Raw genomic sequence first — 26,451 nt, 5'->3', positions numbered from 1 at the left:
CTCAGTGTTTGATAGCATTGAGGTGCTGAAAACACTGACAATCACTGCACAAAGGTGAGCTCTTGCACCCAGGCTCTCCAATGACTCCCTCCATAGGCTGGAATAGATGGCAGCTGCAGGTGAGATGACAGAAGTGATCTGTCACTGGTGAGAGAGGTTCTCCCAGTGAGGTGGCACTGGACATAGATTTAAAAACTTGTAACCTAAAGAAAAGTATAAATGTATTAAAAATGCAGTTCCCAACATTTTCTTTGCTCTGAGACTCACCATGTGCAACATTGGGTCCTTCACACCACTCTGCAGCTGTCATCAATCCAGAAACATTACAGCAGACTCAACACGCCACACTTACCTGGCGTGGTGTCCGGGTGTCGGCAAACCCGAGCCAGAAGTGGCAAAATTCAAAAATAGGCTGGCGACTACCTGTTAATAGGCAGGTAATTGCCTTTAATCCTTTCCCCGCCACTCGGTGTCGGGTCCATTTGCAAATCGGGGACCCGACACTTGGGAAAGTTGTTTGGAGGCGGGTTGATGGCGGGATCGCAACCCGCCGTCAATCAAAATGACCTTTGACCCACCTCCAAACCCACCCTCTGAGCGCTGGCAAAATCCAGCCCATAGGGAATCAAGGGATCGAGTGGCAAAGTGGAGTTGATGCAGAAGTTCAGCCGTGATCTCATTGAATGGCGGAGCAGGTTTAAGTGGCCGTATGACCTACTCCCGCTCCTAATTCTAATGCTGTCATGTACCCATTATGCACTGTGCATGAGGATAGAATTGGCCTGGTTAAAGCATTCCTTTTCACTTCACACTTGCAGTGGATCTCACTTCAGGTGCTGCTCTTCCGCTTTTGCTTTGGAAGAGAGGGACTTGTCTCTAGGTTACTGGGCTGCGCTTTGACACCGGAAACCTACAGAGAGCAAACATACTCTTGCATTTACACAACCGGAAAAAAAAACCCCAGCTCACTTATCCACATTTTACTGGATCTTTGTGGTTCGATTAAGGGAGCTGGACTCCCTCTGTTGGTTGCACTCGCTGAAGTTACAAGCAATGCTGCTCTTGTACAGATGCATAAATCAGACTTCCTTCTGCTATTTCAACATTGGCCTCTTTATTCGGATTAACACCTCCTGTTAAGAGAAGGAGGGAGGAATTTGGAACGAGCGCATTAAGCGTTGGCGCGAGCACCGCACCGACCGTAACTGCTACTCGTAAGGGCGCCCCTGAGATGGTCTGAGTGAACGGTTAGAAGCTGTCGACTTTAGAAGCTAACAACGAATGCCTGCTTTGGTAGTCCCCTCATTACCTTTCCAAACCACAGCGCGGGAGAATCTTTGTCTGTCATTTGGAGAGTTCAATTGTTGCAGGCGCATTTTGAGAATTTATGGGACCAATTTGTTTAGCTAACTCTGCGAAGTATTGATTTTTATTTAGGGGAATAATTAAATATTTATTTTCACTTTGTTAAGCTCTGGAGGTCAAACTCCACATAAAACCCTACAAGAAATCAATAGATTAGTTTGCGGGCCATAATATTTAATTTTGTGCTGATAAATATTTGACCAGTTCTAGTTGCTGTTAACTCTTGTAGCGATTTAACATTGAGAAAGGGCAAATGACAAGCTAAATGAACAACTCCGTGGCTAGTCTGTTGCATAAATGAAAGAGAGGTGATCTTCTGGGATCCTGCCACCGACGTGCTTGATATGTATTTTTTCTCTCTTTCTCTCTCTCTCTCGCTCTCTTTCCTACTTGGTTTCCACTCTGCGGAATATATGCTGGTACCTTTTTTTACAATCGACTGCTTTACGTGTTCTTTACTGTCATCCACGAGGGATTTGAATTGATGATGTTGGCTGTCTGCTCTCTCGACAAATAGCTTTAGGGGTGTTTCTGTGGCTATTTTTACCTTGGAGACATGCACACGAGGGTTCCTTTTTAGAAGAGTTTAAGTCTCTCCGAATCCACAGATTGATTTGCTAACACGTCATCATCAACGCAACTGAGGAGAGACCGCGAGTTTAAAAATAAAACTTGCACGAGCTGTGATGCAAAAAGACTGCTGAGCACTTGGTTTGAGAATAAAACAAAGCTTTAATCAACTGTTTCACAACCATGAGATTCTAGTTACATCACTAGTTCCTGGTTACAGAAACATCCTGAGCAAGCTGGGCCCACGCCCGAGTATTTATACCCCTTGGACGGCGCCACCAGCTGGTCGCCCAGTGTTACTTCATGAGTCATGATAAGATTCAGGACAAGCTGTATATTTTAATTATTTCACTGCAACATGTGAAGTAACTTCAGAATGGAAAAGCAAAGGTAACTGATTCTGTACTTTTTTTTTTCTTTCTCTCTTGGTTTTAATTACCGTGGCTCAGTGAGTGGCGCCCACTCGCCTCTGAGTCAGAAGGTTGTGGAGTCAAATCCCACTCCAGAGACTTGAGCACAAAATCCAGGCTGACGCACCCAGTGCATGGGCTGAGGGAGTGCCGCACTGTCGGAGGTGCCGTCTTTCGGATGAGATGTTAAACTGAGGCCCCGTCTGCCTTTCAGGTGGGTGCAAAAGATCCCACGGCCACTATTCGCCGAAGAACAGCGGGAGTTCTCCCTGGCGTCCCAGCCAGTATTTATCCCTCCACCAACACCTAAAGCCAATTATCTGGTCATTATCACGTGGCTTTTTTCTGGGACCTTGCTGTGCGCAAACTGGCTGCCGCATTTCCTACATCGCAACAGTGACTGCACTTCAAAAAGTACTTCATTGGCTGTAAAATGCTTTGTGATGTCCTGAGGTCGTGAAAGGCGCTATAGAAATGCAAGTAATTTATTTTTTAAACTGTTTCCTGGAAGTGCTGATTCACTGCTGGGGTATGATTCCCTTTTGCACCTCTCCCCACGTGTGACCCCTGACTGGGAGTCTCAGCAGCCCACTTGACTGGTGAAAGGAAGATCTGGGTGGAGGAGCCATCATCTCCAAGCCTCCAATTCTTGTCTTCACTGAACACCCACACGCACATACCTCCCAGCAGGGGCCTTGAGAGAGTGTAAGGAAATCTCTTAAACTCAATTGAATGATTCCTCGTGATTCAGGCTCGAGCGTCTTGTCCAAACGCAAGTTTATTACTCCGACACCAATAGTATAATGAATAAAAACAGAAAATGCTGGAGATACTCGGCGGGTCAGGCAGCATCTGTGAAGAGAGAAACAGAGTTAACGTTTCAGGTCGATGACCTTTCATCAGAACTGGAAAAAAGCAGGAAATGGAACAGATTTTTAAGCAAGTTTAGGGGCTGGGAAATGGGGGGAGGGGAGGAAAGAACAAAAGGGAAGGTCTGTGATAGGATGGAAGGCAGGAGAGGTTAAGAGACATTAAGAGATATTCAAGGCCCCTATCATATATATATATTTTTTATCCACACTTTTTGTTTGTGCCTTCTGTTCTCTCCCACATGGCAGCTGTCTTTCACTCTGCCAGCACAATTCACACTTCATCTCGAGCCATCTTTTGTTTCTTAACCTGTCCTATTACCATCTCCTTTTGCCTTGAATATCTCTCAATGTCTCAACCTCTCCTGCCTTCTATCCTATCACAGACCTTCCCTTTTCTTTCATCCCCTCCCCCTTTTCCCAGCCTCTTCACTTGCTTAAAAATCTGTTCCATTACCAGCTTTTTTTCCAGTTCTGACGAAAGGTCATCGACCTGAAACGTTAACTCTGTTTCTCTCTTCACAGATGCTGCCTGACCTGCTGAGTATCTCCAGCATTTTCTGTTTTTATTTCAGATTTCCAGCCTCTGCAGTATTTTCTTTTTGTACCAATAGTATAATAACTATTATGGTTATACAATAGACTCAAACAACCTGGTTTCCTGCAGACCCAATGTGATCAAGCTTGGCCTCCGTAGGTGTTGGACTTCCGACCGTCCGCTGAGCTCTAACTCAAGAAGGCTATTATAACAACAGAAAGTGCTGGAAACACTCAGCAGGTCAGGCAGCATCGAGGGGAGAGAGAAACCGAGTCATCGTTTTGAGCCGGACCCTTCGTCAGAACTGGAAAAGGTTAGGGGAGAGAGATTTTTAAGCAGGGGCAGGGAGGAGGGGAGGAAAGAACAAAGGGAAGGTCTGTGACGGGATGGAAGGCGGGAGCGATTGACTGACAAAAGGGATGATGGTGCAAGGCAAAAGGAGAGGTAATAGGACAAGTTAAGAAACTAAAGATGGCTCTAGATGATGTGTGAATGATGATGGCAGCAACATTAACAGCTACCATGTGAGGAAACAAGAGAAAAAAGGTTCTTTGTATCCCCTTTTTGTGAAGTCATATCACATGATGCCCAGAATGTATATTGAAGCGAGGTTCATTCTCACCAAACCTACAGACTTGACATAATAGCCATCTTGATGGTTTAAATGTTGATCAGTTCAACCTGACATGTGGCCTTAAAATTACAAGAGGAACAGGATGACCTAGACAATCCCAGATAGTTAATGTGATGGTCCTTGGGTGCTTCTATATTGTTCTGGCCAATACCTGATACTCGCATCTCACATGGGATGGAGCCAACATGTCGTCTGGTTGCTACTTCCATTGTTCTGACTAATCACCAATATTAGCAAATCCTAATCGGACAATAGTCTAGAGATGATATGGGACACCTGATACAGAAGCAACAGATAGCAATTAGGATCAGGAACTCTGGTTGAATTTTCTGATCTATACCTTGGGTTGGCAACAGTGGTTGGACATATTCCTAGTGGTTTCATCACATGACCCTCTGCCTCCAACCGCTCAGCCCGCCTACTCATAGAATCACAGAAAGTTACAGCGCGGAAGGAGGCCATTTCGGCCCATCGTGTCCACGCCGGCCAACAAAGAGCTATCCAGCCTAATCCCACTTCCCAGCTCTTGGTCCGTAGCCCTGCAGGTTACAGCATCCCAAGTGCACATCCAAATACTTTTTAAATGTGGTTAGGGTTCCTGCCTCTACCACCCTTTCAGGCAGTGAGTTCCAGACCCCCACAACCCACTGGGTGAAGAAATTTCCCCTCAAATCCCCTCTAAACCTTCCACCAATTACTTTAAATATGTACCCCCTGGTTTTTGACCCCTCTGCTAAGGGAAATAGGTCCTTTCTATCCACTTTATGCCTGTCATAATTTTATACACCTCAATAAGGTCTCCCCTCAGCCTCCTCTGTTCCAAGGAAAACAAACCCAGCCTATCCAGTCTTTCCTCATAGCTAAGATTCTCTACTCCCGGCAACATCCTTGTAAATCTCCTCTGTACCCTCTCTAGTGCAATCACATCTTTCCTGTAATGTGGTGACCAGAGCTGCACGCAGTACTCTAGCTGAGGCCTAACTAGTGTTTTATACAGTTGAAGCATAACCCCCCCTGCTCTTGTATTCTATGCCACGGCTAATAAAGGCAAGCATTCCATATGCCTTAACCATCTTATCTACCTGGTCCACTACCTTCGGGGATCTGTGGACATGCACTCCAAGGTCCCTTTGTAACTCTACACTACTCAGTGTCCTACCATTTAATGCGTATTCCCTTTCCTTGTTAGCCCTCCCCAAATGCATTACCTCACACTTCTCCAGATTGAATTCCATTTGCCACTGTTCTGCCCACTTGACCAATTTATTGATATCTTCCTGCAGTCTACAGCTTCCTTCTTCAGTATCAACCACACAGCCGATTTTAGTATCAAATGCAAACTTCTTAATCATACCCACTATATTCAAGTCTAGATCATTGATATATACCACAAAAAGCAAGGGACCTAGTACTGAGCCCTGCGGAACCCCACTGGAAACAGCCTTCCAGTCACAAAAACACCCATCAAGCATTACCCTCTGCTTCCTGTCTCTGAGCCAGTTTTGAATACAACTTGACACTTTGCCCTGGTTCCCATGGGCTTTTAACTTTGTGACCAGTCTGCCATGTGGAACCTTATCAAAAGCCTTGCTAAAGTCCAGATACACTACATCAAACTCACTACCCTCCTTGTTACCTCCTCAAAAAATTCAATCAAGTTTGTCAGACACGACCTTCCCTTAACAAGTCCATGCTGACTATGCTTGACTAATCCGTGTCTTTCTAAATGAAGATTTATCCTTTTCCTTCAGAATTCTTTCCAATAATTTTCGCACCACCGAGATTAGGCTGACTGGCCTGTAATTACTCGGTCTATCCTTTTCTCCATTTTTAAACAAGGGCGCCACACACCCGCCATCGGTTGCCCGACACATACATATCTGCAACGCACTGCCTTCCCACACCAATTGGAAAGCAAACAGACTCTTAGGGGGAGAAATTGGTTATGTAGCGCCACCTATTAACGCCTAAAGAAGGCAGTCAGTGGCTGTAGCGCCACTGGCCGCGCCTCCCGTGATATTCAGCAGGGGCGCTAATGGTGGCGTTAGCCTGTTGTGCTGCGCCGCCACTGATGACGTCATCGGTGTGCGCAGCGCCCCATTAGCGCCCCGATCACGATATTTGGTAGCGAACGCCGCTGTAGTGCCGTTCGCTACCCGTGCCCGGTTCACGGGGCCTTGCTGCGCCGGCAGAGGCGCAAGTTAAGGTGGAGGTGTGGGGCGGGCGACTTTTTCAGCGGCCGCCTGCCAGCACCTCCGTCCCCGGCCTACTGATCCCCCCCCCCCCGCGGCATTGCCGGCTGTTTCCCGAGACTCCGGCACTTCTCCTTGGTGCCGGGCTCTTTTGCCGGCACTCGCGATCGGGGATCGCGCTGCTGCAGGCCCCTCCCCCTTAACAATGGGAGGAAGGCCTGCAGTACCGCAGCGTGCTGTGCCGCAGCGTGTGGCGCTGCGGCACGTTGCGCTGCGATATTCAGTTTCAGCGCCCTAAGAGGGACGCGGAGCACCTCGAGCCTCGCCCCGTGTCCCTCTTGGGGCGCACAAGCTGAATTTCTGATGTTCGTTAATGCTCCGAACGCTGCGCAAAAATCAGCGCCCAGGCGAACTTGGCGCCACTTTGGCGCCTCAACCCAATTTCTCCCCCTTAATTCCTACATTACAACAGTGACTCCACCTCAAAGGTACGTCGTTAGCTGTAACGTGCTTTGAGACGTCCGGTGGTCGTGAAAGGCGCTATATAAATGCAAGTCTGTCTGTCTTCTTTCTTTCTTAATGATTGGATGATGCTTGACATGTCAAATCCACCAGCCTTGTTGTCCCATTGCCAATGTTTTCAGAACTAATAAATGTTCAAAGGGAGATAAAACAAATAATTGTGCGATTCCTTCTGTGATTTTTCTCCTGGGTTGCTCGTAACAATGTCCTGGTGATTAATCTTTAATTCTCGGAGACTCCAGGACAATGCTGGAGGGTTGGTAACCCGATCTAGACCCCAGAGCCATCGAGGCCAATTATAGCTCTTTGATTGCCACGTCAGGTTCAAATCTGTTAACTGCACCGATCAGGCAATACACCTGGGACCTTCCTAGTCTGTATGGCTCTGTGCCACGCTGGCTCGAGCTCCATAGCGAAGTGATTAATAACCTATACTGGAAATATTAATTCAAATTAATTTTTAAACTGGTAGTTATTATGCCTACGCCAGCAAAAATCACTTAATAAATTCTATTAGAAAAGCTTAACTCTGGATGTTGGGTTTGTGAAGTTTGAACTTTACAAAGTGTTGCCTGAGAAACTTATTTACTAAAGAAGAATCGACATGGGAAGTGATTGGGTTCATTAGCCGTGCAACAAGGAAAGGGTTTGGAGTCAACCTCACTGGGTCCGCGATATTGACAATCTGGGCTTTTCCCCTCGAGGGAGAATTCACTTATTAAACCCTTAAAGCAAGTTAGCCGCAGACATGGCTTCAGTTATTGAAATCCTTGCCCTCACTTCTTCCTCTGATCCCGTGTTGATCTCCATCTCTAAAGCTGCCTTCAACAAGCTTGGTTGCCTCTTCTGTGCCAAATAGTAATTTTCTCCTCAATGACTGACTGCTCCTATAAATGTGTCTGACAAGTGATCTTTCCCTCGCCTCCAATATCTGTCCATCTAGTTCTTTCTCTCTCCTTATCTCTCTTTATTTCTCTCTCTCTCTCCCTCTCTCCTTTCTCTACTTTTTCTCTTCTCTCTCACTTTCTTTCTCTCTACTATTTTTTCTCTCCTCTTGCTCTTCCCCCTCCTTCCCTCCCTTCCCTCGCGCCCCCTACTTCCCTCGCGCCCCCTCCTTCCCTCCTTCCCTCGCCTTCCCTCGTGCCCCCTCCTTCCCTCCTTCCCTCCTTCCCTCGCGCCCCCTCCTTCCCTCCTTCCCTCGCGCCCCCTCCTTCCCTCCTTCCCTCGCGCCCCCTCCTTCCCTCCCTCGCGCCCCCCCTCTCTCGCGCCTTCTCACTATTGCAGTCTTATCTTCAGCAATGGCATCCAACAGCTTCCATTTGACAGAGCACATTTAACACAAGTTCTTCCTCTTCCTGCATCTTCACTGTGTTGACATCAAGTCTCCTCTCCTAACCCATTCATTCACAAGATCTCAAAGGCCTGCAACTCCTTGCCTCCCTCCGTATTCCCTGCCTCCTACAATCTACCATGCTTTAAAGTCCAAACTCTGTCAACTAACCAATCAATACTAATTCATCTCTCCAACTTCAATGTCCTGCACGATGGGACTTCGCTTAACTTAAAAAAACACTTTAAAATCCTGATTATTAGTAAAAGCCCGATGTTCAAAGGATCCAATTTATGAATCAATGCCACATATGTTATTGCATACATCTCCCTCTTTTTTTTTTACAGGGATCTGAGGTGACCAGTGGGGTATTCCACTGAGAGCGGGGGACTGTAGATTTGACATTAAAAGTGCATTCAACATTTTTAACCGTTTTGAACATTACAATTTCAATGAGCACTGCATCACTTGTCAGAGTTTGAGAAGTTAGCAGTAAGTAATTCCGGTTTGGGAGTTGCTTTGATGAAATGTAAGTATGGCTCCAAAGGCCCTACAAGACTTGAATTTCTTATTTTTTATGTAATGGAAATGTCACTATGTGCTACCCCTCTCTGTGTGTGTGTGTGTCTCTGCCTCTTTCTCTGCCTCTCTCTCTGCCTCTCTGCCTCTCTCTCTGCCTCTCTCTCTGCCTCTCTCTCTCTGTCTCTCATGCAGTGTAATCATGTTAGGTGGTATCTGACATGAATCTTGTCATTCATGGGAAAAGACTTATGGAAAAAATACTGGGCGGCCTGCTGGTGGCGCTGTCCAGGGAGAGTATAAATACTCGGGCATGGGCCCAGCTTGCTCAGGACATTCTTTAACAGGAACTAGTGAAGGACACAACTAGATCTCCATGTTGAAAAACAGTTGATTAAAGCCTTGTTTAATACTCAGACCAAGTGCCTAGTAGTTTTCTTACGTCAGTATCGTATTGTACAATAATACCTTGCTGCACATTAGAAAATGTACTGTAACCCATTCAGGTGAGTAAATTATAAAGTCTCTGTTTTGACACCGTTCATTCTGTCTGCTTCTTCCGTGTATTGACCTGTAGGTCTGCTCTCTTTGCTTTGATTGAATAAGTTCCATCCTTTTTTATTTTTGTCTTTTTTATTTTCCTTTTTTTTTAATCCTGTGTTTTCTGTTCTGCATCAAAGCCCGTCTCCAGTTTGCCCAGTAGCAGCGTGAGTAAAGGCGCGGTCCTGTGTGGCACCGAGCAGCGCGGACTGGATGGTCTCGGCTTCTGTTCCTGGAGGGGTGCTGAGCGAGCTGATCTCATCCAGCGAGGGAGCTGTGTTTGCTCGCCGCCTCCACCCCTCCCCACTCGCAAATGCCTATACAGGTTGAGCGTCCCGAATCCGGCAACCTCGGGGCCAAGGCCAAGCCGGTTTTCGGGATTTTTTTCTGGACTTCAGAACGTGTTTCTGATGTCCGAAGTCCGGAGACGCCCGAGCCCAGGTTGCAATATTTCTGGACTCCAGACATCAGAAACACATGCCGAGTCCGGAAATGCCTGGGCCCAGGTTGCGATATTTCTGGTTTTTGGTAAGCCTCCCTTAGGGTGTCTGGATTCCGGAACATTTTATGGATTCCAGACGACCCTGCCACCAATCGTCCTGGATTCCGGAACATTCCGTATTCCAGAACTCCGGATTTTGGACGCTCAACCTGTATTTTAAGTGAGAAAAACTGTTTTTTCAGTTCTGGCCTCTAGCACATCCCCCCCTCCCCATCTCGGCCCTAAACTTTGGAATTCCCTCCCCAAACCTCTCCTCCCTCCTTTTAAGAGGCTGCTTAAAACCTACCTCTTTGACTAAGTGTTTGGTTACTTGTCCTAATGTCTCCTTCTCTGGCTCGGTCTCAAGTTATTGACTGACTTGTGCTCCTGTGAATTGCTTTGGGGTGTTTTACTGCATTAAAGGCCCACTATCAATGCAAGTTGCTGTTGATGTGTGTGTGGGAGTCAGGTATGGCTGTGCTGCTCGCCGCTTCTGAACAGCCTGCAGACGCTCCCTGTTTAGGCTCGTGGCTGGAGAATAGCCACTTGAGTAAGGTCGAACGACACAAATGGATCTGTATCCAAGCAAGAGTTGCTGCCTTCATAGAGTCATAATGGCACAGGAGGAGGCCATTCGGCCCATCGAGTCCGCACCGGCTCTCTGTAGAGCAAGCCAGTCAGTCCCATTCCCCTGCTCTATCCCCGTAGCCCTGCAAGTTTATCTCCCTCAAGTGCCTATCCAGTCTCCCCTTGAAAACATTGAGTGTCTCCGCTTCCACCACTTCCGTCGGCAGCGAATTCCAGGTTCTCGCCACTTGCTGCGTAAAAAAGTTTTCCCTCACATCCCCCCCCTGTATCTCTTGCCCAAAACCTTAAATCTGTGTCCCCTAGTCCTTGTACCATCAACTAGTGGGAACAGCCTTTCCCCGTCTAGCCTATCCAAACCCGTCATAATCTTGTACACCTCTATCAAATCACCCCGCAACCTCCTTTGCTCTAATGAAAACAAATCCAGCTTCTCCAACCTGTCCTTGTAGCTAAGATCCCCCATCCCCGGAACCATTCTGGTAAATCTCCTCTGCACCCTCTCAAGGGCCTTCACATCCTTCCTAAAGTACGGTGACCAGAACTGGACGCAATAATCCAGTTGTGGCCTAAGCAGCGCTTTTATAAAGGTTCAGCATAACTTCTCTACTTTTGTACTCAATACTTCTATTTATGAAGCCCAAGATCCCATATGCTTTGTTAACCACTCTCAATATGTCCCGCCACCTTCAGGGACCGATGCACATTAACTCCCAGGTCACTCTGTCCCTGCACACTCTTTAAAACTGTGCCATTAAGTGCATATTGCTCTCCCTGTTCAGGAGAGGGAAAAATTGCGGGACAATAGGAAATAAATATTTTTCGGCACCAGTTTATGCCTCGTTATGCAATGTAAGAATGGGATTTATATTGGAAGCTTTTTAATTTTATTTATTTATTATCTAGCTTCTAATTATTTGTTTTCAAAGTGATAATTGCCTTTTACTATCTGTGTTCCATCCAGCGATTAATTGAAATGTTCCTTTGTGATGTGAACTGTGCCCCAGAAAGTGACAGTGACATTTTTTTAAGTGATTAATAAAATGAGAACCTTTTCCTTCACGACATACTGCTATCATTAGGGTTGAACTGTTGATGTGGAACTCTCGATAAACCTAGGCAGTGAAGCCTTAATTATCCGCGATCGAGTTGTCCAGCATGGACCAGAGTGTCCACTGAACTTTTGGTGGGACGTAGTCTTGAACAAGATGTCACTTTGTTGCATGGCGTGTGATGTAAGAAAAAGGAGTCTCACACATTAAGTAACTTTAAAGTAAGCTTTAAGCAACTTATAATCACACTATATACAAGAGAGGTCTCCACCATGCCTCTGGTAGAAGCCCCTTACAATACTGAGCAGTTCACTATTTATACCAGTCCAACAGGAAGTGACGTATGACAGGAAGTGATGTATGTACAAAGTTCACAGTTCATAGTTCACAGTTCACAGTTCACAGGAAGTGACGCACATAACTTCCCGGAAGTTATTATTATTATCACAGCGTGTGAACAGCAGCCTCCTCCTATCTGACAAACCGCTTCACAACCCCCGAGAAAGATTGAGTTCAGTTGATCTTTCTATTTGATTTGTTTCCATTCGCAGCCTTGGGACACTGCTGTAAGCTGGGTGGGGGCGGTGGGTGGGGGGGCGGCGGGAAAGCTCTGGGACTCTGAATTATCCACTGGGCAAGTGGGCAGTTAAAATCACCCAGGTTACGGACCTGCCAGAAACACACCGTTCCAAATTTTAACCTGCAGCCGGCGAGGACACCTGCCCAAGCAGGCCGGGGTCCTTCTTCACACGCGCATGGCGGGGTTTAACTCCGGCTTGGGAGTTCGAATTGTCTATGGCGTCATTGCTGGAGCAGTGGGTCAGTTGTCCCCCCCCCCCTGCTGCCCATCTGCCCAAAACCCACCCGGAGTTTGACTGACTCCACGGAGCAGCGGCGGCAACCCTACACTAAGGCTTTGATTGGATCGACTCATTTCCTGAAACCATCTATCGAGGGATGCTTGTGTTTTGTTCATTTCTGTAATTGGAAAAAGTCCCACAAAACAGATATCATTTGAGAAGGTTTTTTAACAGAACTATTTTAAATACATCAGCCTAATAATATCTGATGACCTCAAACATCTTTGTCTGTCCATCTATCGATCTCAATCAATCGATTGATTTATCTATTTATCTATCTCTTGATCTATCTATCTCTATTTATCTATCTGTTGATCTATATATATTTATCTATCTGTTGATCTATATATCTACCTCTATTGATCTATTTGTCTATCTATCTCGCTCGATCGATCGTGCTCTCTATCGATCGATCGTGCTCTCTATTGATCAATCGTGCTCTCTATTGATCAATCGTGCTCTCTATCGATCGCTCGATCGATCGTGCTCTCTATCGATCGCTCGATCGATCGTGCTCTCTATCGATCGCTCGATCGATCGTGCTCTCTATCGATTGCTCGATCGATCGTGCTCTCGATCGATCGCGCTCTCTATTGTTTGCGCGATCGATCGATTGCGCTCTCGATCAATATCGATCGATCACTCTCTTTCGATTGACCAATCGCGCGCTCTCTATTGATCAATCGCGCTCTCTTTTGACCTCTCTCTCTCTCACAATTGATCTATCCATCTACTAATATATCTATGTAGATTGAAAAGAATAGGGGAGAAGGTGAGTTGCATCATGAGCTAGTGAGCAGGTAATACCAAGATTGGGTTTTACGAGGCTGTATATTGTCAAGTAAACACTAAAGGGGAATAAGGAATTCCATAGTTGCGGCCCTGTGAATGAATAAGTTGGAGTAGAAGACTGACTTTCATTGAGGTCTATTTGAACTCCTGTGAGGAGGAGGAGGAGCATTTCCGATGATGCATCTGGAACTTGAGGAACTTTTTTTGTGTGTGTGTGTATATCGCTATCATCTATAAAGCAAGGCCTCTGTTTTACAGGATGTTTTACAGGATCTAACAATCTGTACACATAAATACCCTATGATCAGTTCCTATATAATCTCTGTTGATCAAGGTATCACGTTTCGGACTTGGTTCAGTGCGAGCGCACTCGCCTGTAAGTCAGAAGGTCATGGGTACCAGCCCCACTCGAGATGTGAGTGGATGATCTCGGCTGACACTGGGAAAGTGCTGGAGGTGCAGGACTTGGGCGCTAAAGAATTAGCAGACCAATTTACGCTCTGCCCAATTTTCTTTCCAAATAAAGTCAATAGAAAAGAAAATTTGGGCAAAGTGCAAAACTGGTTGCCGATTTCTTCCCGTTGCTCGAGTCTATTTCATACCCCGCTCCCCCCCCCCCCCCCAACCCCCGGTCATTTGGATGAGACCCTGTCTGGCCCCTCAAATGGACACTCAATAGGAGATCTTATGGCACTATTCGGAGAAGAGTAGGGGACTTCCCTTGTGTCCTGGCCAACAATCTATCCCTCGCCCAGTACCACCAGAAACTGATAATCTGGTCATTTATCTAATTGTTTATGGGACCTTGCTGTGCATAAATTGGCTGCTTTGTTTCCTACATTAAATGATGACGACAATTCAAAAATATTTCACTGGCTGTGGAGTTCTTTGGAGTGTCCTAAGGTCCTAAATGTATTTATTTATTTATTTTTCTTTCTTGCTCCTTTTTACTTCTTTTGTTTTCTGCTTTATTTTCTTTTTACCTTCAACACAAGCGTTAACCCATTTATTTTAAGCGGCTTCACGCCTCTGTTAAAATATTGTACCGAGGCATTTCATGCCGACACATGAATTGTGTTTGTACGCTTCTATCCCACGGCATCATTTCAACGCCAGTGCATCAGAGAGAGAAAACGCCATATGTGTTATACATGACCACATGCTCTTAGCAGAGCTCTAACCCTGCGGTACATTTTACCCTGGAAGAGAGGAAGATGCATTGCTGAGAAAAACGAATTCTAATCAGCATCTTTCTGAAGAAACGGAAAAACCATTCTTCTGCACAAAGTGCGGAAACATTTCTCTTTTTTAAAAACAATAGTTTTCACTCCTCTGCTTCATGAGATTAAATATATTTTCCCAGTAAACCCCTCCTCTGTTTTGCCAGTGACGTTGGCCGTCTTTTCAGTACATTCCCTGCGAACAACATTTGATGCAGTCCAGAGAAAGGGCTGAGTGTGCCCTGTGGTTACTACAAAGCTGCCACTTACACACACACTCTCTCTAACCTGGAGCAGGTGGCAAGGGGGGCTGGGCACTGGGTAGCAGGTGGGAGTGGGATAGATTCAAAGCTTAAGGACCACCTCCCAAGATCAATAAACCTATGCTGTAAAGGACTGAACACAGCTTTCCTCCCCTCCTGTCCAACTCTCCCATCACCACTCTTCTGGAAAGAAAGTCGCTGACGTCAAGCCCATTAGATTACTATGGAGTTCACACTGTGACTGCAGTTGGCAACCCCGGCATTGCAAAGCCCCTGCTTCTGTTCTCTGAGAAGATTTCTTTTAGAATTGTGCCGTTAATTTTCCACTCGGATCAAGGCTCGGCCGGCTGTCAATTTGTGATTAATTGTCACTTGGTTTTGTCAGAGGTGGCGACCATTTAAGAGGGAATTCATTTTGAAACCAACACCTTGCTGATCAATCAATGTGTTACGGCAATAACTAAATCAAAAGGCAGTAATGGAATCGGCCCCTGCTCCGATTGCCCCCTTTACCATCAAAACAGCCGGTGCTTTTCTCCGAGTGTCCCCTTGGCGCACGTTGCCATACCCTCGGGTCTGTTGCCACTTTTGGCACACTTCGCGGGAACCCTCTGCAAATATTGGCACGTTCCTGCTCCTTCCCCGCCGACGCTCCCATTTTAATTTCTCAAAGACGGCGTCAGTTCTCCAAAGAAAAAAAAACATTCATTGCAGCAACTTTGTTTAATTAAGGTGCCGGTTTTATGGAGGTGAGGCCTGAGGCCTAGCTCCGCGCGGGCTTCGGGCTCACGCCGTCTGCCGCCCGTTCGCCTCACGAGGGCCGTTTCCACACGGGAAACCGGGTCGCAAGTCGGATCTCCCGCCCCCTGTAATCGAAGCTCAACACCTGGAAAAGTGGCCAGTTGAATGGGGACCCAAGCAGATGATGGGATACCCATGGACTGTACCCTACCACGATGGGGGGAGGGGGTGGGGTGGGGGGGTATTGGCGGAAAAAGGGTGGGTGGGGGTGGGAAAATTTCCATCGAGCACTCGTTGGATGCGCTTTCTGCTTTATTTATTTAATTGCAGCTGCTTCTGCATAATTTCCGCTGCTCCCTTTTCCGGGAGAGAGAGAATCTTTTTCATTTCTAATTTTCCAATTCCTCTTGAGGTTTGGTGGTTTGATCATTGATAATTAGTGATAATGAGGATCTCCGCATAATTATAACCAAAGTATTACAGACTTGGGCAATTTATAAAACATCACAGATGCAATTGTAAGGCAGCCATTGCTAAATTCAAGCAGACTTATTAAAAATGTCACCCCGGTTCTTTGTTGGTTTTTTCCAGCCTACACTTAAGTGTAAAGGAGGTTTTTGTATCTTTGTTGAAACTAGAGAACAGAAGGAGGCCATTCACCACACTAAGCCCAATTTGGTTCTATCTCGTCAACTGGAACTTTCTGCTTTAATCCCATTTACCTTGCTCTTCCCTGCGCACCCCCCCCGCTCCCCCCCCCCGCACATCCTTTTTTAATATTCTTGCTTTTCAAACTCTTATCCAATTCTCTTTTAAATGATATATATACTCTCTGCCTCAAATCCACTTGTGGTAAAGAATTATGCATTCCAATACCAGGGAAAAAGTTGTCAGGCTGCCAAAGAAGATGCAATATTAAATCATTATTTCGCTTCGGTATTTACCAGGGAGATAGAACAGTTGGACATGACACTGGGCGATGAGATTAGTAATGAGATAAGTGCATTTAAAATAAAGAAAGGGGATATATTAAATAAACTAATCAAACTCAAAGAGGATAAAACCCCTGGTCGGGATGGATTGCATCCACGCATTTTAAAAGAATCTAGGGAAGGGATAGCAGAGGCATTATTATGCAAATTTAATAATTCATTAGAAAAAGGTGTAGTGCCAGAGGACTGGTGGATAGCTAATGTATAATACCTATATTTAAGAAGGGGGATAGAACATATCCAGGGTATTATAGACCAGTCAGCTTAACATCGGTGGTAGGAAAAATAATGGTATCCCTACTAAAGGAGAGAATAGAAGAACATCTAGAAACAAAAAGTATAATGATGAATAGTCCGCATGGATTTCAAAAGGGAAAATCTTGCTTGACCAACCTTATTGAATTTTGTGAAGAGGTAACAGAGAGTAAACAAGAGTAATGCAGTAGATGTAATCTATCTAGATTTTCAAAAGGCCTTCTATAAGGTACCCCATAATAGACTAATGAATAAGGTCAGAGGATGCGGAGTCAGGGGACAAGTAGCAGAATGAATTGCTAGTTGGCTTCAAGACAGAAAGCAGAGAGTGGGAGTAAAGGGTCGCTATTCACAGTGGCAGAAGGTGGGTAGTGGTGTTCCACAAGGGTCAGTGCTGGGACCACTGCTGTTCACAATTTACATTAACGATTTAGACTTTGGAATCAAAAACACAATTTCTAAATTTGCAGATGATACCAAATTGGGAGAATAGTCAATACTGAGGAGGACTGCATCAAATTACAGGAAGACATTAATAAACTTGCAGAATGGGCAAATAAAGTTCAACAGACAAATCTGAGGTATTACATTTTGGTAGGAAGAATAGGGAGGTCACTTATCACTTGGCGGGTGCGAGTCTGGGTGGGGTAGAGGAACAAAGGGATCTCGGAGTACAAATACACAAATCACTAAAAGTTGCGACACAGGTTAGCAAAGCCATAAAAAAGCAAACCAAGCACTAGGGTTTATTTCTAGAGGGATAGAATTGAAAATAGGGAAGTTATGCTAAACCTGTATCGAACCTTGGTTAGACCACACTTGGAGTACTGCGTGCAGTTCTGGTTGCCATATTATAAAAAGGATATAGAGGCACTGGAGAGGGTGCAGAGAAGATTTACAAGGATGATACCAGAAATGCGAGGGTATACATATTAGGAAAGGATGAACAGGCTGGGTCTCTTTTCTCTTGAAAAAAGAAGGTTGAGGGGTGACCTAATGGAGGTCTTTAAAATTATGAAAACATTTTGACAGAGTGGATACAGAGAGAGTGTTTTGACTTGTGGGGAAGAGCATAACTAGAGGCCATCAATACAAGATAGTCATCCAGAAAGCCAATAGGAAATTCAGAAGAAACTTCTTTACTCAGAGTGGTGAGAATGTGGAACTCGCTGCCACAGGGAGTGGTTGAAGCGAATAGTAGAGATGCATTTAAGGGGAGGCTAGACAAGCATATGAGGGAGAAGGGAATAGAGGGTTATACTGATAGAGTTAGATGAGGAAAAACTGGAGGAGGCTCATGTGGGGCATAAACGCCGGCATGGACTGGTTGGGCCGAATGGCCTGTTTCTGTGCCGTATATCCTATGCAATTGTCCGAAGATTGACATTGTTCTACATCGCCACTCTCTTGTGGGTCTGTTGGAGGAGATTGATTGGGAGAAAGAGGTGGTTGGTTTGGCATACCTGTAGCAAAGCCTAGGGATATCAAAAAAAGAAGCATCTTTGGAAAACCTCAGTTTAACACATCTGCCCCTTCCACCATCAGCAGAATGCTCTCTTTACTCTCAGCTACTCTGCTGGAGCTCACTCGCCACCCCGGCTACCACCTTGCTCTAAAGATGCCAGTTGATAACTGCACTGCCCAATGTGATGCTGAGCCTTCCAGAGCAGAACATTCTCGGTTCTCTCTCGTTCTCTCATTCTAGCGCTCTCGCTCTCGCTGTCTCCTTTTCTCTTTTCTGTCCTCTCCCTCTCTCTCTCTCTCTCTCTCTCTCTCTCCCCCTCAGTCACTCTCTCTCTTCCCCCCAGTCGCTCTCTCTTCCCCCCCAGTCGCTCTCTCTCTCCCCCCCAGTCGCTCTCTCTCTCTCTTCCCCCCCCCCAGTCGCTCTCTCTCTCTCTCCCCCCCCAGTCGCTCTCTCTCTCTCTCCCCCCCCCCAGTCGCTCTCTCCCTCTCTTCCCACAACAACGTGCCCTCGAAAAAGCCTCGGCACCGCCGGGCACCCCCAGCTAGTATATATATATATATTTTTTTCTCTTTCTCTCTCTCTCTCTCTCTCTCTCTCTCTTTTTCTCTCTCTCTCTCTTTCTCTCTCTCTCTCTCTCTTTTTTGTGTACCAGAGGGCAACACCATCCCTCAACATGAAATCGCATTTTTGAAATGAAGGGGAAAGTTGAATGTGGAATATTTTTCTCAAACTACGAAATGACCATTTATTGAGATTCCAAATTTGTGTAGGTGCAGGTTCAGAGGTAAGGCTACCAACCTCCCCATTCTAGTCGGCCAACAATTGCTATTCTTTAATCCCCAATACCCCAATACCCCTTCCTCTTGATGACAGATTGCATGAATATATTAGAACTCCAGTATCCCTCTCCTGGATTACTAACCACCACAAACCATCAAATCTGCATTGGCTTTCTCGAGCCCGGTCAAAAAATAGAATTGAACAACAGCAAGTGAGTAAGAACATAAGAAATAGGAGCAGGAGTTGGCCATTCAGCCCCTCAGGCCTGCTCCGCCATTCAATAAGATCATGGCTGATCTTCTACCTCATCTCCACTTTCCTGAACTATCCCCATATCCCTTGATTCCCTTAATATCCAACAATCCATCAATCTTGAATATACTCAACGACTGAGCCTCCACAGCCCTTGGGGGTAGAGAATTCCAAAGATTCACCAACCTCTGAGTGAAGAAATATCTCCTCGAGTTGTGTGTTGGCTTCAAAAACAGGAGCCAGCTCCTAGTCCTGATAGACACGTAATTATAGTTCATTTTTCTTCACATTCGGCTTCATTCAAAAGTAAAATGTTTCCAATACTTTTTACAGTGCATTGTCAGAAATATGTATCAAATACTGTCAATCCCTGCACTGGTGAGTCTGTTTAATTGCTGGTTAATTGGGACTTTGAAGAGAATCTTGCTGGCCGAGGGTATCGATTAGCGAGACAGGGTGTAAAAGCCATTAGGCTTATGACAGAGAGCGCGAGTGTGGCAGCCTCTAATGCATTGTTTTAGCTGGACTAATTACCATGAAACTGCTTGATAATTGGAAACTCTTAAATATGGCCTTTTCATCTGTATCTGCCTCACGTCAGACCTAAGTTCAGACTAATCAAAAACCCGGAATTAAAAAGCTTGACATTTGGTCATTTTAACCCTCTCTCTCTTTCTCTTTCTTTTCACCGCATGCTCCTTCTCCCGGAACGCCCGATTCTCTCCAGGTTGCCTGTGAATTGATGAACCATCAGTTACCCAGAGGCCTGACAATACTGACGATTAATTAGGCAGCGTTCATTTTAGATGCTGAATGCCAAGCTTGAGGTGTAGTGAGACGCTGGTTAACGCTTTCTTCGTTCTGTTGTTAGCAGTTTGAAGTTGCGCTGTGTTAGCGTACAAACCCGTGAATATTGGCCCAGAAATTCGGGTTGGAGGCTTCCCGCGGGTGTAAGCCCCTGACCAGCACTTACCTAGCGCGCCGGCCGTTGAGCTGTGGGCCCGCGTGGGATTCTGATCCTGGGCCTCCTCCAACTGCCGGCGCGCAGTGCTTGCGTATCCCAGGGGCGCAGTTAGTTCGAAGCGTCCCCTGGGATCACGTGGGCCATGGAGAGCCAATGGTAGCAGGGAAATGCCCATTCATAAAATTGACAGGAAGAGCTGTCAAAACCATAAACACTATAAGCCCCAAAAATCACAAGCTTCAAATAATTTTTTTTTAAATACATTACATTTTTAAAACAACTATAAATTATATAAAATAACTATTTTAAACAATAATTTACATTTTTGAAAAAATTAATTACAATTTTCTAACGGGGCTAAAAATAAACTTACCTAAGTATTTAAAAATAATAAACCTGTGGAAAAAATGTTTTAATTTTAATTAATTCACCACTTACCTTGTTAAAAGCAGGCCTTGTGCCTGCTTTTTAAAAGTGTAACTCCTGGAGACTTACCCTCCCGGAAAAACCTGGAATAAAAATAGTAAGTTCAATGCACACGCGCTGCCTCTCTGGCGCACGTGTTCCACCTGTCAACCCCTTCTTTCAAGGGAATGGAAGTTCCGGTTTCCTGCGCATGCACAAAACCGGCACATTCGTTGGGCCTACGCGCGAGTGATGATCAACCATGATCGCATTGAATGGCGGAGCAGGCTCGAGGGGCCGAATGACCTACTCCTGCTCCTATCTTCTATGTACTCACGCGTTGGGACCTGAATTTCTGGGCCATTATTTCAAAGTGCTCTGCCGTACGAATTTAACAGAGGAATGTGTGCCTCAGTTATCTCCTGTCCTCTTCTGAAGGTGCCGACTCTTCCTGGGTCGAAAGAAAGAACTTGCATTTGTGTCACAACCTCAGGACATCCCAAAGCGCTTTACAGCCAATGAAGTACTTTTGAAGTGTAATCACTGTTGTAGTGCAGCAATCAATTTGCACACAGCACGATTCCACACACAGTAATGAAAAAATGACCAGATAATTTGTTTTTTTAAGTGATGTTGATTTGAGGGATAAATATCCAGGACACCGGGGATAACTCCCCTGCTCGTCTTCGAAATAGTGCCTTGGGACCTTTTACGTCCACCTGAGCGAGCAGACGGGACCTCTGCTTAACATCTCATCTGAAAGACTGCGGGCAGGATTTTCATTGGGCCGTGGAGGCGGGATTGGAGGCGTGTGGGGGGTTAAAATCTCGATTGGGGGGCACGAACCCAACCCGCCTCCATGCCAGTTTCAAAGGAGGCGGATACCCGACCTGTGCTGGGACCCGCCTCCCCGAGGCGGGAAGGGGATTAGTGCCAATTAACTGCCTGTTAACAGGCAGTTTTTAGCCTAATCCCTATTTTTATCCCTGATGTGTGGGACTCCTGATGGCTCCAAACCATACCAAGTTAGCGAGGCGGACCGTCGGGCTGAAGGGTTCCAGATGTCCGTTGTTCAGGTGAGCGATGGGTGCATGAGTGCAGAGGTAAGTATGTTTGGTGTGTGTAAAGTGTTTAAAGACATTTTACTTACCTTTTCTTACCTTTTACAGCCTTCCTTCCTTCAGGTCTCTGGAGTCCCTCATCTCACCGGCACAGAAAGCTGTCAAAATCTGCAGCATTCTGCTTTCTGTTCTGGAGAGATCTCTAAATCAGCCCGAGAGGAAGGAATTAACTTAGTTTACAGATTGTCAGTGTTTGACAGTTTAAAGAGCTGTCGAACGCTGATATTTCATCTGTCAAAAGCTCTTGACAGATGAAACGTCAATCTGTGACGTCACCTGTTGCCGGGTGGCCCTTAATTGACCTGCTGAGCCCGCTGGGTGGGCTCAACAAGGTCAATTAAGTGAAAATCGCGTGGGTTGGTCACAACTCGATGGAAGCGGGACTACAACCCCGAAAGTTGTAGTCCCACCTCCTACACGCCTCCAGTATTAAAATCCAGCCCAGCATCTCTGACAGTGTAGCACTCCGCCAGTACCACACTAGGAGATTTTTGTGCTCAAGTCTCTGGAGTGGAACTTGAACCACAACCTTCTGACTCAGAGGCGAGTGTGCTACCCACTGAGCCACCGGCTGACACCGCCGGGGCGAGGGGTGGGTGGGTGGGGGAAACAGATGCTGCCTAGATCTTGCGCTCAAGTCAACGGAGTGGGACATGTGGTGTAATAAAGCTTTTTTTTAATGGGCCCCATAGCTGGGAAATGTTGCCTTGGTTTAACATCTCATCTGAAAGATGGCACCTGCAGTACTGCCTCAGTGCAGCACTGGACTGTGTACTCATACTCTGAAGTGGGACTAGAATCCACAACCTTTTGATTCGGAGCTGCAAGCGTCACCAAGTGAGCCAAGTTGGCACTTAGTTGGTCTGTATGGCTTTGCGCTCCACTGGTAGGGAACCATCAGGTTTTTTTTTAATACGTTTTCTTTTCCCCTCGGTCTTTGCATCCAAACCACTTAATTCCAGGTGTTCTGTATTCAGCTGATCGCTTGTCTCTGACGGAGAAACGATTGAAACCAGTTTTAGAAAGTGATATTTCACTTGTGCGGTTTTAATATAACAATAGATGGCGGACAGACAGTTACAAGGCAGTAATTCAATCGAGCAGTTTTGATAATGCCATAAATGGTGAGGACCAAGCTTCGAGTTGGGGACGGGCGTTTATATAGATCTATGTTCACAGAACCCTGAGATTGAATTACCGACTTACACTCACTGTTAACTTTTTGTTACTTTTCACCATTCTCTGGCAGCTACATTGAGCATGGTGGAGTCAGCACCATGTTGGTTAAGGACAATTCTAATGAGTCGTGCATTTACATAGCACCTTATTACACTGAAATATCTTTTAAGCACCTCACACAATTGGCTACTTAGTTATTGCAGCAGCCATTCTCCAGTTCACAAATCACCTCGTGGTGAGCAACCTATTGGTGAGAGAGCAGTTTTGGCCAGGACGCCAGGTGAATTTTATCTGCTCTTCTTTCAATAGTCCCCGTGAGATCTTTTAACTTTCAGCTGAAGAGTCAGAAGGAACCTTGGTTTAGTGTCTCGTCCAAAGGATGTCACCTCCAGCAAGGCAACACTACTTCTTCAATCTTCAATGCCAGAGCATGAGATTGAGCTCAAACGCTGCATTGGGACTCTGGCCTTTAATGTTCTCAATCAGACAGCACGGTTATGGGATGCTAAGGGTGCCTGATGTAGCAAGGTTCTGGTCCTATCGTACGCTGCTCTTCTGAGTTTCCTGACCGATTGTGGTAAATAAACTGTATACTAGATGTTCACTTATATGTGCGTGTGCATGTGTCTGGTTTTTAGTCATCCTCGGAATGTGGGCCTTGGAATGCAAGTTGCCACTTCAGAGGGCAGTTACAAGTCAAACTCGTTGGTGTGGGACTGCAGTCACGTATAGGCCAGACCGGGTAAGGACGGCCGGCTTCCTTCCCTACAGGCTGTCATGAATCTTGTCATTCATGAAGAAATGACTCATGAAGTAACACTGGGTGGCCAGCTGGTGGCGCCGTCCAAGGAGTATAAATACTCGGGCGTGGGCCCAGCTTGCTCAGGATGTTTCTGTAATCAGGAGCTAGTGATGTAACTAGAATCTCATGGTTGTGAAACAGTTGATTAAAGCCTTGTTTTATACTCCAACCAAGTGCTCAGTAGTTTTTTTACATCAAAGGGTATTAATGAACCAGTTGGATTTTTAACGACAATCCAATATCTTCATGGTCACTTTTACTGATGCCAGCTTTTTATTTCCGTTCTCTTTTCCAAACTGAATTCAAATACCGCCATGGTGGGATTTGAACTCGCGTTCGCTGGATTATTAGTCCAGGCCTGTGGATTACTTGTCCAGTAACATAACCACTACAGTACTGTACCCAGTTACACTACATTACCATGCCTATAGATATTATACAAGGCAGTACACTACAGAGAGGCCCACTATTAAGCTATCATTGGTTCTGGTATAATGTAATAAATTGTGAAGTGGTTTATTACCATCGTCTGAACCCTGACCTATGTGGGTGATGCCTCTCTTATGACCTCTCTTATAAAGCCGTGTGGGTCCACTGGTCTAGACCTTGGATGAGCCTAATCCTAATGGTTATGTCGGTTTCCTCATCGCTATAGATAATTGTTCAATCTCCAGCCAGGGGACTCGATCAGCGGCAGGTGGAGCGAGTCCATGCACCTGCTTCAGCTTACTACCTATACCCCTGTAGAGACATCTCTTGTCCAGTGCTTGGATTTGTGATACATCGGTTTTTGTGTTCTGAAGCTTTGGAATTCTCTCCCTAAACCTCTCCATCTTTTAAGACTAAGATCTTAATGATCTCTGAGTTCTTAAACAAGACACCAATAGGCAGCAGCCAGTATGTTTGAGCAATAGATCAAGATTTATTAAGCATACAGCGTAATATACTTAATATTAGGTGATAGTTTTAATGAGTAGCTCGCAGCCCTTAGTCTCTGGAACCTCTCGGACACAGATGACGTCGTCTTAAGTCTGTTCCTTTGTTCTCGCAGTACGTCTGTGTGAAGTTATTATTTGAGTATCGAGGTTTTAACCCTTTTCTTATCGAAAGTTGGTTGGCCAGTGTCCATATATGGCCTTTAACAAAATCACCTTTTTTAATTGGTTCTAATGGCCAAAATACCATTGTCACTCAAACTAAGGTAGCATCCTGTCTTTCCAGTATTTTTCCACCAACTTTACCACGTTCAGTGTTATCTTGTTTATAGTTTTTCACCCCATTGGAATTTATTTTATCTTTCATTTCTAGCTTCCCTGGTACAAGGCCTTTATACCAAGGGCCCATATCAGCGCTGTTTCACTAGTCTTGAGGTATCCAAACTATCTCACTTTAATCTACCAGATAAATACTTTATCTCCATGATCTCGCTCATTTTATGTCCTTATACTAATTATCCTTTAAATATTGTTGCAATTAGTTTTGTTAAGTGAATTCTAAGTTCTATACAGCATTATAATATGTTATTTAATGATTTAACCTTCACTCGCAGTCTGTGGCTGTTTGTTATCAAAGCTTAGTCAAAGCTGCTTTTGACTGTGCAGCTGCATTTTGAACAAGTCTTAGCTTTTTAGTTACCCAGGAGTAATTATAGGTACAGGAAACTTTGTGCTATCCGGCACCCACGGGACCGAGCTGCTGCCGTTGCCTCAAAACTGCCGTACTCTCCAGAGTTAATGTTGAGAGATATGGAGACTCCGTATTTGACAACAAACACTGTTGCTTAGCAACAGCTTCTAAACACTCGGGTGTGGCCCTAAAGCTCTGTAGCTGAAGCTGTTGCTATAGCTACAGACCTTGCACAGCTTGACTGTTCAAACAAAGCAAAAAAAACAAACAAAAAGAATAAAAAACGGCGGCTGATTTCTGCCGGTGGCTCCAGATTGCCGGATAGCTCACCTCCGGATAGCACAAAGTTTCCTGTAATATTATTTGGTCAATGGCTACACTTGAAGTTATACATATATGATTCTCATCTACTAAATATCTCTAAATATCAGCCTTTCATACAAGATGCTCCTTAAAACCCACCTCTTTGACCAAGCTTTTGGTCACCTATCCTAATATCTCCTTCTGTGGCTCGGTGTCAAATGTTGTTTGATAACACCTTAAGCCGTTTTACTGCTAAGGTATATAAATGCAAGTCGTCGTGAATCTGGCCTCTTGCTTACAGCCCCGTTGTGAGGGGGAACAAAATAGAAAGAGCCGCAGGAGCCAAGGCAAAGTAAGTCAAACAGCCTCTTAATGTCTCTTAACGTCTCCTGCTTTCTATCCTGTCTCCGACCTTCCCTTTTGTTCTTTCATCCCCTCCCCCTTTTCCCAGCCCCTAAACTTGCTTTAAAATCTGTTCCATTGCCTGCTCTTTTCCAGTCCTGACGAAGGGTCATCAACCTGAAACGTTAACTCTGTTTTTCTCTCTCCACGGATGTTGCCTGGCCTGCTGAGTTTTGCCAGCGTTTTCTGTTGTTTTGGATTTCCAGCATCCGCAGTATTTTGCTATTGTACAAGTCAAACAGCTTCCTGCCTGAACCCAGTAACATCAACCAGGAAAAGAGCCCCCCGTCGATGTCTGCAGGACCCCTTGTCGTCGCCCGTCCCCCGCCACCACCAAGACCGAACCAACCACCTCAACCCTACTCCTACTGTCTGCATAACCTGATGCAGCCTTGCCCTGCAGCCACAGGGCAATCAAGACC

Source organism: Somniosus microcephalus, chromosome 32, assembly GCF_052327205.1.
Source record: "Somniosus microcephalus isolate GS21.2 chromosome 32, FLI_Smic_1.0, whole genome shotgun sequence".
NCBI lineage: Eukaryota > Metazoa > Chordata > Chondrichthyes > Squaliformes > Somniosidae > Somniosus > Somniosus microcephalus.
The sequence above is the reverse complement of the archived record's forward strand: the minus strand, read 5'-3'. Positions refer to the sequence as shown.